The sequence below is a fragment of the Pteropus alecto genome, unplaced genomic scaffold (assembly GCF_000325575.1).
Source record: "Pteropus alecto unplaced genomic scaffold, ASM32557v1 scaffold102, whole genome shotgun sequence".
NCBI lineage: Eukaryota > Metazoa > Chordata > Mammalia > Chiroptera > Pteropodidae > Pteropus > Pteropus alecto.
This window is the reverse complement of record NW_006432224.1, coordinates 773,979-784,283: the sequence shown is the minus strand read 5'-3', so window position 1 is coordinate 784,283 and position 10,305 is coordinate 773,979. Positions and strand designations below refer to the sequence as shown.

At 58.6% G+C, this 10,305-nt stretch overlaps 1 long non-coding RNA gene across 1 annotated transcript; it reads left to right on the top strand.

Annotated features, from left to right (window-relative positions):
• Positions 1-6: 6 nt before the first annotated feature.
• On the top strand, positions 7-4,545 carry LOC107195333. Its single transcript, XR_001516451.2, has 3 exons — positions 7-332; positions 3,626-3,779; positions 4,157-4,545. It is a non-coding gene; the product is annotated as an uncharacterized LOC107195333 (long non-coding RNA).
• Positions 4,546-10,305: the final 5,760 nt, after the last annotated feature.

Here is a 10,305-nt window from a genome sequence, read left to right as displayed (position 1 = left end):
GGGCCCTGCCTGGACCCCCCCCTGGGGCTCCCACGACTGCGGGAGAGCCCCCTCACCCCCGGTCCACCCAACCGAGGAACGTGCCGAATATTGGACGCTCCGAGTGCTGGGGGGGCGGGGGTCCAAAGCACGCCGAGGGGGCTCGGATGGCCCTGAGCCCCGCCGCGGGGCCGAAGCCTCCGGATGCTAGGGCTCCGACCCCGACCCCCTTGCGCCCCGAGCCGCCTCTGTAAAGCCCGCAGACGTAGCCCGAGAGTGCGGGCCCGCGTTCGGGGCACCAAGGTCACCTGCCCAGGCTCCTGCCAGCACACGTGTCACTAGTTTGCAAGAAGGTAAAAGCGCACCTCCTGCAGCTTTGACGTTCTCCCGGTCGCAGTTAAAGGGAAAGTGGCCTCTCGGTTGACCCCAGCAGGGTGGAGGCTAATTTTGGCCCGTATGACAGAGAAACCCACTTAAAGCCGTGCGTCTTCCTACTTAGTGCCAGAGTCACCATTTTATTTAAAAAGGCTTTTTTTTTTTTTTAAATGGTTCTGCCACTCTGACTTGCAAAGCTATAATGGAATCATTAACAATTCATAGTCTTAACAGCTTGCAGCTTCGCTGATGAGCCCATGGAATACTATTTGAGATCCCGTCCGTCTGGTTTTCAAACTTTTTCTAAAAAAATCGTAGATACCAACGTAGTTAGCTGTCATTCTTAGAATACCCTTTTTATACAGTCGTGGGTATCTGTATATGTATACTGCTTCTCAACTAGAACCGACTATAAAAAACTTAACCAGCTCGTGGAATGTAACTTATTCTAGGACCACTGATGATGAATGACAGTATCATGTCCAATTTTAACTCAGTTCCTTACCCTTTTGTTTTAATTTCCCGCCATTACAGATCCTCATTTGGAAACTATTTGCAGTTATACTTTATGGAAGAGACGAGTTAAAAGTCTTTGAAGGATTTATCTTTACGTATTATCAAAATAGACAAATGAGAATGAAAACCTTTAAAGACTTGGAGTAATTAAAGCAGAATGTTACCACAATATCTCGCACGAAGATACTTTTAGCCATTCTACTTCCTCTCAAGTGAAAATTGAGTAAATGAAATGTAATTTTATAATATCCTGGTATATCAAAACGTGGCAGAAATCCCTGTGTTCCAAAAATATTAAAGACTAAAAATGAGTAAAATCTGCTCTTAGTTAAATGTCACAATGACTACCCAGTTCTTTTCTAAGACCAAGGAGGATCCCAGTGTCTCTTTGGAATCTGAAGCAATTACCCAGAGCCCCGTAGTTCATTAGTATTAACTAGGCGTTCTTATGTGTGACACCGGTGTCAGACTTGATTTGAGAGCCCACTGTGCTCTTTGCTCTTATCTATTTTTAAATTTCGAAATGTTTGCTGGTAAAGATTAGCACGGATATTGTCGGGAACCCTTAGAATACTAATAGTGTCCCACTTTTACATATAGCAGCTTCTATGAATAATTTTTTTTCTCCCAAATTAGACCCATAGTTTTCTTCAGGTATGTTTTCTCAGAAAAAACTACTTAGTGTCTACTAAGTAAGTAGTAAAATTCGTGGACTGTTCTGGTCAAAATGAAATCCACTCGTTTGTAATAATTTTCTCATTTCAGGTATAAAGTGAAAGCAGTTTGATCTTTTTGAGCATAATGCATTAATTCCTTGAGCAGACTTTGAACTTTGACTACTAACCTTGAGCTGCTCCAAGTTCGGGAGACAGTAGAAAACTCACAGTCCGAGAGGAAGTCACATCTGTAAACCTGTGGACACTTTGTCAGAATAACCCAACCCTTCAGTGGTTATGGGAGTACCTACTAATATGTGCCTTCTGAAACGCATAAACTTGTTTTTTGTCTTTTAATGAAACATTTTGCCCTAAATTGCCGATAAAGTTGGTTTTTCGACAGGGCTGTTTTGGTGCTTAAGGTTTCTTGTTGAGATGAGTCACAACAGAGAAATCGAAATGCAAAAACACAGTTTCGTATTCCCCTTGATCAGGAATAGCCTGAGTACGGAACAGAAAAGGATCAGATGTGGTGGGGTGGAAGTTACTGCTGCCGTTTTAGGTGGCATCGAAATGTCACATGCTCAGCTGTTGGAAGAGACCGAGCTTCCAGTGTAAGAAAGACTGGAAGCAAACATAGCTCCATGGCGAATGTCTCCTGGGGGTCGGTAGGTGCCGGGTGACAGCCGTGTCACCTGTGGCATTGTCTGGCGTCACGCACCTCCACCTGCACCGTTCCCGTGCATCGCCCGACGTTTGCACCCCTCCAGCTTGTCTTGAGGTGTAAGCCATCCTGTCTTTCTGCAGCTATTTTTTGGGGGGGCGAGGGGGGCCGTTTTCCCGAGCCTGATCCCTCAGTCGTCCCCTCTGCTGCTCATAAATCCTCCCTCTACGAGCTTCGTCCCTTCTGCTTGGATGAGCTGTGTGTGCTCAGTTGCCATCTGCTTCTGAGTCCCTCCCCCACCGCTGAGAGCTGCACGTGTGCCCGGCCTACTGTGCGCCTTCGCGATCGATGCCCGCGGTGGCACGGTGGGCATGGCATGTCTGAGGGGCACCGCCCTGTGGCCGTGATCCCGGACCCCGCAGCCTCTACGAGCTTCGTCCCTTCTGCTTGGATGAGCTGTGTGTGCTCAGTTGCCATCTGCTTCCGAGTCCCTCCCCCACCGCTGAGAGCTGCACGTGTGCCCGGCCTACTGTGCGCCTTCGCGATCGATGCCCGCGGTGGCACGGTGGGCATGGCATGTCTGAGGGGTGCCGCCCTGTGGCCGTGATCCCGGACCCCACAGTCTTCCACACCGCCCAGCACCGCCTCCCAGCTCCCTCGGCCGCCGCCGCCCCCGCCGCCTCCCCCGCCGTCTCAGGGACTCTTCCTCAAGGCCGCTCTGCAGAATGCCCTCTGCGGCCTTGACACTCTTCGCCCACCGTGATTCACAGGCTCTGCCTGTCCCGTTTGCATCCAGCTTCGTCCCTGATTTCACTCAGGGGTCAAGTTTGAACCGAACCGAACACTGACCTTGCTCACACACTCCAGACGCGTGCCTTCAACCCCTCGTGGGAAATCCGTCCCGGGTGTTCCGCGGGCACCTCAGATGCAGCGTGTCTAAAATGGAACTGCTGGATTTGTCCCCTGTCCCCCGGCTTCTGAGACGGGGACAGCTGTGGGGAGGAGCAGGTTGTGGGAGATGGGGAGCTGGGTTTAGGGAGTGTCACATTCGAGGTGCTCGTGCATCCCCGGCAGATGAGACTGCTTGCTGACTGGCCCCGACGATGCAGGCCCCGCTTCGTCCACGCAGTGGGATAGCCGGCCGGTCACACGCTGCCTGTGACGTACCCTGCATGTGGCCCGACCGCTAGGCTCCAGCCGGTGGGGCGTGAGCGGAAATGCTGCGTGCAGCCCGCGGGTCACGCTGTAAAGGAAATAGAATGTACCTTTCCCTCTGTCCCTTTCCGATGAGCAGAATGCGGCGGGTCGTGAGCTGCGTTGGAGGGATCACAGAGCAACGAGGCGGGTCCCCGGGGCTTTCTGGGTTGGAGCTCGTGTAGCGGCCGGAGCTTCAGTGCGAGACAGCTGTTAACTCTGTCATCTGCCATGGTTCTAGGTCCCTTCGCTGCAGCCAACCTGCCCCGACGTCTGAGCGAAGAAAGCGAGAGGCGTTGCACGTGGGCCTCTGCGGTTAGCGGAGAAGCACGCCGACCACTGACAGCCCTCGACTGGCGACCCTGCCACCTGTGGCGGTCCCCACGCGTAATACGGTTAGTAGTCCTGGATTCCCTCCGCTCACACACTCTCCTGGCGATTAGAAGGCACAGTCAGTCATGTGCTCCTTACAGAATCGAGTCTGTTTTAGAATTAGGCAGCCTGGCTAGGAGCACAGGCTCCCGATTTATTAGCAGATGCAGACAGGCCGGGCAGCGTCCTCAGCGCCTCTCTGGTTGAGTTTCCTCATTGGAAAATGCGTCTGCTGTGACGATTCGGTGTTAAAACGTGGAAAGCACTCGGGGTGATGCCGGGCGCGGAATGCAGGCTCGGTCAGGGCGAGCCGCTTTATGCCGTGCAAATCCCAGACTGCACATCCCAGACCTGCCACTCACCACTAAACCTTCAGTCAGCCGCTCCGTTTCCTCCTCAGGGAAGTGGGAAAAATCATGACGCTGGCCTCAGGGCCGCCGAAGCCTTCGTCCATCTGTGCCACGTGTCCAGCGGGTAGGCTGACGCAGCAGCATGGTCTGGGTGCCGGAAATCGGCCGTGACCAGAGAGCCTGTCCTCATGGCGTCTCTGATCGAGCGGAGAAAGAAAACCCGTAGAATGAATGTGCCAGAACCCGACGCGGGGTGGTGTAACTGGAGGCGGAGAGGAGGGGACGCTGCAGCAGGCGCGTCGTGCGGGCGGCGGGGGGCGGTCTCCCTGGCAAGGTGGCGGTCAAGCGCAGGCTGGCAGCGGCGAGGGAGAGCACTGCAGGCCGAGAGGCCCCGGCGCAGCAAGGCGCCTCGGGCCGCCTGGGAGCCACGTGGGCTCGCGGCTACCACTGCCTCGGGCCGCCTGGGAGCCACGTGGGCTCGCGGCTACCGAACCGGACAGGCGGCTCCAGGTTCGTGTCATTTTTCTGTCTCATTTTACCAGAGAAATGTTTTTGTCCAAAACTTCTGTTGCTAAATGATTCTAAGTGGAAATCTCAGTCAGGAGGTGGGGTTTTCATTTCACACAGTCCATTTAGCAGCGAAGCACATGAATTGCTGTCGCTTCTCTCTGTCGAGAAAGGAGACCTTAGCCAGTAGTTCCGAAAGCCTTTCGATTACCGGTCGTGCCGGCGGAAAATATTTGAGAACGGTGTTGCTAAGGAATCAGAGTTGTACTGGAAAATGAACTCGGGCTTTGTTTCAAACACCTTCGTGTTATCTGTAGTTTTCAGAGCCGACTCCTAATAGATAATGACCCCCCAGGGACACTGTCCAGCTCTCCACGTAGTGAGGCTTGTGGTTTCCAGGAGCACAGTCCTGACGGTAAAAACGTTCAGACCCAAATGTGTTGGTCCCCAGGAAGGCTTGCGATCACCCTGTGGGCTGGAGCTGGGGTGCACTGGACAAGTGCGCTCGGTGGGTGTCTCCGTGTATGCCGCACGGGGTGTGTTGACGAAGCAGGCCAGCGAGAATTCACTGGGGGAAATCCTCGGGTGCCGACGAGCTGGCGAGGCCGGGCAGACCTGCTCACCGGGAAACCCTTGGTGCAGAGACAAGGTCACAGGAACGCAGCCTCTTCTTTATTAGGAAGCATTGCTTCAGCCTCCGGTGACTTTCAAACGCTGATTGTTAGTGACAGTAAAACTAAAGAGAGAAGAGGCGCTGTCCTTGGCTCATCAAGAAAAGGGGCCTCAGACTTCCCGTTCCGCGCGACGAATGAGTTTGGAGACCCCACACAGTGCGGTGCCCCTAGCCCACGGCACTGTGCCTTAGAGTTTGCCAAGAGAGGTCTCATGTTCAGTGCTGTTACCACGCCAAAAATATGACAACAACAACAACAATAATAATAATAAAGGGGTGGGAGGGGACATCGGGAGGTGACGGTGTGTTCGTGGCCTCGGTGATGGTGGTTTCATAGGTGTTACTCCTCCCCACACTCTCTGAGTTGTGTACAGTGGATACGTACAGCTTTTTCCACGCCAGTCAGCTCAAGTGGAGTGGTTTAGAAATAAACCCAGAATTATAAAAACAAACAGACAAACAAACGGGCTATGATAAAATTACGGTTTTGGTTCTTTGTTCTAAAACATTTCTGGAAAACTGAAATAATAAGACAGCACACCCCGTCAGCATGAGAATTAGATGCACTTTTTCCATACTCTGTCGCTCACGAGGACATCGTTGGCGGCGCACGTGCACTTGCCGGGGCGTGGGGACAAGTTCCTCGTGGACAGTGTGACGTGTTCCCATGCCGCGTGGCTGCTTTCGGCTCTGGGAACCGGGGTTTCCATCTCGCTCGGCCTGCCCACGTCCTGGGGAGCCCGGAGCCGCCTCAGCCTGTGTCACGGCTCTTCACTGGCTGGGTCAGGGTCAGTCGGCTATGCGGGGTGCGTGGAGAGGTCAGGGTCAGTCTGCTATGCGGGGTGCGTGGAGAGGGGCGCCCCGACACGCTGGAGCGGGTAGACGCCCAGTGCCTGGGTCCCCGTGCCTGTCGGGTTCCAGCCCCCCACCCCATTCCGAGGTGCCTCAAGCTTTTAAGTAACAGAACATTATGAAAAATCCCCAGACCCCACCCCAGGAAAAGACACACACACATATCCCCAGTTTGCTCACCTTATCAGGGCCGTCAGAGACCTCCGAGGTGCGTTGGTGGGCCCGAGGTTAGGGACCGTGTCCCGACCTACTGAGGCGGGGGCGTCTCAGGAGTGGGCTTCTGCCTTAGGTGCTGGGCTTTGGCTGCTGCCTGGGGCCAGGAACCTTGCTGGTCCCCCCTGCCCCGCACCCCCACAACCGCAGCTGCTCCGGGTTCAGGACTCCAGCTCCAAATTCTGAGCCGGCCGCAGGACCCCGGTGCCGTCCAGATGGCCTGGAGGAGCTGGACTCAGCCATGGTTTTGTGACAGCAAACTCGGTTCCAGAGCGAAAGTGATTTCCGGGAGTAAAATCGTGTGGCGTCCCCAATCGTGTGGCGTCCTCACGCCGTCGTTTCAAAGCTCTGAACCGTCCTGCGCTCCTGCAGCCGCGGCCCACCTCCCGCTCCGAGGCTCCGGCGCGTGCTTACGGCTTCCTCTGGCGCTGCATGGACCATGCAGCACCTGCGGCCCGGCCCCTCCCCGTCCTGCTGTCCTGTGGCCCTGGGCTTTGTGGTTTCTTGATGGGCAGGCTCTCTGCTGCCTCGGGGCCTTTGCACGGCTGCTGTCTGGAGCCCGATGTCCTCCCCGCTTCCTCCTCACAGCCGTCACGTGGATGTCAGGGGCCTCGCGGGCTCGCCTGCAGGGGAAGGCCCCTCGCTGTGCTTTCTCCGCAGCGCCGGTTCTTAGCCCCGCGAGCGCGCTTCCTGAGCGTGTCTGTTCCCGCTCGCTCGTCTGCAGCAGGCCGGGGACCTCGAATGCACAGTCGCTTTGTAGAAAGTGAGCGAATGAAGTGGTTTTGCCTCAGGTCACCAGTGACCGCCCTGCCCCTCCAGCTTTTGTGTCCGGATGTACAAGTGAGCCGGCAGAAAATCTGTGACTCCCCCAGTGTGCTCCGTTCCCTCGGGGACAGACCCTGACCGGTGGCCGTCTCCCTTGCTGCGGCTGAGGCCCATGCTGGCCAGGCCTTGGGAGTTCTGTTCCGAGTGATTTCACTCCAGAGCAAACCGGAAGTGCGGTTTCTTCCCGCACACAGAGCGGTGGTGGCTGGTGTGGTTGCGGGATGGCCGCAGTGTGCGCTTGGCCTCGAGGGATGAGTGTGCTCGAGGGCGGGTCACTGTCCCCCCGCAGGTGCCACCTTTGTGTGTCGTACTGTGACGCCCAGGGCTCCCTGGGAATGGTGGTTTTGATGGTTCGGGGCTCTGGGGCCCAGCGCCCCTGCCCGTGCTGCCCGTGCTGCCTGCACTGCCCGTGCTCCTGAGGCTGCCTCCGAGGTCCCCGTCACTGCTGCTCCATGTCGCCTTCGATGTGCACGGGGATCTGCCAGCGGCGGGAACGTCCTCCGGGCGGGGGCGCGTGCAGTGCGCGTCGTCGGAGTGGCTCGTCACTGCCGTCATGCTGGGCCTCGGCTGCTGCTCCGGACGGAGCCCGTGGGGACCCAGAGCGCACCCCGCACGGGGCGTCCGTGGGTCGTTCGCTCTGCCGTCCAAGGGGACGCCTGGCACAGGAGACCCTCGGGGACAGTCCGGGCTCCTCGTCCCTCCCCGTCTTACTGGAGGCCGCTCTGGTACGTGAACGCGAGAGGACGTGAGTCAGCGCCATGGCCGGATGCCGCATGCGGAAGGCGTTTGATGGTCACCTGCGCAGGGTTCGTCTAGGAGAGCGGCCGGGTTCGGAGTGAAACAAACACCCAGAGTCGGAGTGACACCCAGAGTCAGAGTGACACGGCTTCTCACGACACGCTCGCTCGTGCGTGCTTCGCACGTGTCCTGCTCAGACGCTAGGCTGAGAGGAGCTCCAGGCCCGCAGGCCACGACAGCGTCTCTCTGCTACTCCGGGCGATTTTCAGAGTCAGAGCCAACTCAAACCACGTCGTTCGTAAGGTTCGTCTCAATTTTCAAGAGTGAATCGTTCCCGCCGGTGAGACTCGCTGACTGATCGGGGAGGACGAAGTGTCACTCGTGAATGCCCCATGTTAGGCCTGAGCCGGACGCCCGGGACTGGTGGGGGACAGCCCAGTGCCACCTCAGGGACCCCCAGGGATGGCTGCTTTGAAGCTCCCGCGTCTGGGCTGGGAACAGAAGTACGGCCGTGGAGAAGAGCGAGCTTGGGGACGGTGCCGGGTTCCGACCCAGATGCTCAGGACTTGCCTTTCCCAAGAGCTGCCTGGTCAGCGATGCCCTGTAGACAGCCGGGAACAAGGGACGAAGCCAGGACGCAGGCCAGGGCCTGGGATGGACTCGGAGCCTGTGCTGGCCAAGGACATTCACACAGGGGAGGGGAAGCTGATGAAGAGGGAAGCTCGAGATAGCTCGCAGACCTGGGGTCTGCCGTGAGGGCCTGCGTAGCCCGGGAGAGGGGGCCCAGGGACGGCGGAACAGGCGGGCGGGCACAGTGACACGAGCAGCGGCCGGCAGGTCCCGAGGCCCGAACACGGCTTGGGAGGTGATGGGAGGTGGTGGACCGCTGCTCATCAGAGACAGGGGGGAGGCGGAGACCGCCTGCCGAGGCCTGGGGGGCCGGGGGGGTGAGGTGAGGGCCTGCGTAGCCCGGGAGAGGGGGCCCAGGGACGGCGGAACAGGCGGGCGGGCACAGTGACACGAGCAGCGGCCGGCAGGTCCCGAGGCCCGAACACGGCTTGGGAGGTGATGGGAGGTGGTGGACCGCTGCTCATCAGAGACAGGGGGGAGGCGGAGACCGCCTGCCGAGGCCTGGGGGGCCGGGGGGGTGAGGGGCTGTTGTGGGGGTGAGGGGCTGTTGTGAGGGGGCCCGGCTGGAGCTGCGGGTGGCGACAGGGGACGATGGCAAATGCCAGGAGCCAGGAGGAGCCTCCAGGTGGAGGCAAAGGAAGTGAGCCTGGGAGGGGCCCGGAGGCACAGAAAGTGGACCCCGTCCCGGTGTCCCTGATCACTTTACAGACTGGGAGGAGAGGTCATTCGATATGAATGGAGGGGGCAGAGGTGTCACTGGGGGGCTCTAAGGGGGTGACACGTGCTTGGAGCAGTGACTGTAGACAGTGCACAAGAAAGTCAGGCACAGACAAACAAAGCTGAGCCCCGGGCCGTCCCTCTGACGGCCAAGTCCAGTTGGCACTGTCTCTGAGACGCGGCACAGCACGTCTTGGTGACTTCCTGCGGAAATTCTTGGACAGGAAAAGGGTGGCGGGTTGGAAGCGCAGCGCAGGAAGCTCCTGCAGAGTCCGGGGAGCCGAGGCGACTGAGCGTGGGGTCCAGCCCGGGCGGACCCGAGCGCAATGCCCGGAAGGGGAGGGAGCTTAGAGGACGGGGACTGTGTGACGGGAGGGTCCCCTCGCCGCCCGGGGGAGATGCCGCGGGACAGGGGGCCCTTCCCCGTCCTGGGGCTGCTGGGCAGTCGTCCCGGAGAAGCCCGTGTTCCTGGCGGTGCTGTCCCTGGGGTGCCCGGGTCTCCCCGGCCTCGTGCCAGCGTCCGCCCTGCAGCAGGGGACGGTGCTCTGCTGGGGAGGGGGGGACGAGCCAGCTCCACAGTGTCTGTCAGCAAGCCACCAAGTGCAGAGAGGCAGTTCATAGTGACAGTGCCGTCCTCACGCAGCCCTGCGCCTTGGTCACATGTTCCCGGTCACTGACCTAACCTGTTATGTGATTCATCCCAGATGTGACTGACACAGTGTCATCCTTCTGTTGCTTCCTGCCGCCGGGAAGAAGCTGGCCCCAAAGGCCCGGAAGGCCCCGAAGGCCCGTGAAGGCCGCTGTTGCCGTGGGCAGCGCCGGCTGTGCACCTTGTCACTCAGCCCCGCCTCCACCCGCTGCCTGTCCCCGGCTTCGGGCTGAGTCAGAGCCGTTTTGTTAACACGGCAGCTCCCGCTGACTCGCAACCAGGGAGCCGGGTCAGCACCGTGCCCAGAGCCGAAAGCGGGGGCCACAGCCCGGGGCCTCCCAGGAGTGCCCCTCTGTTCAGACTCCTGCAAGTGCCCGAGGGGACAGGGCGGGGAC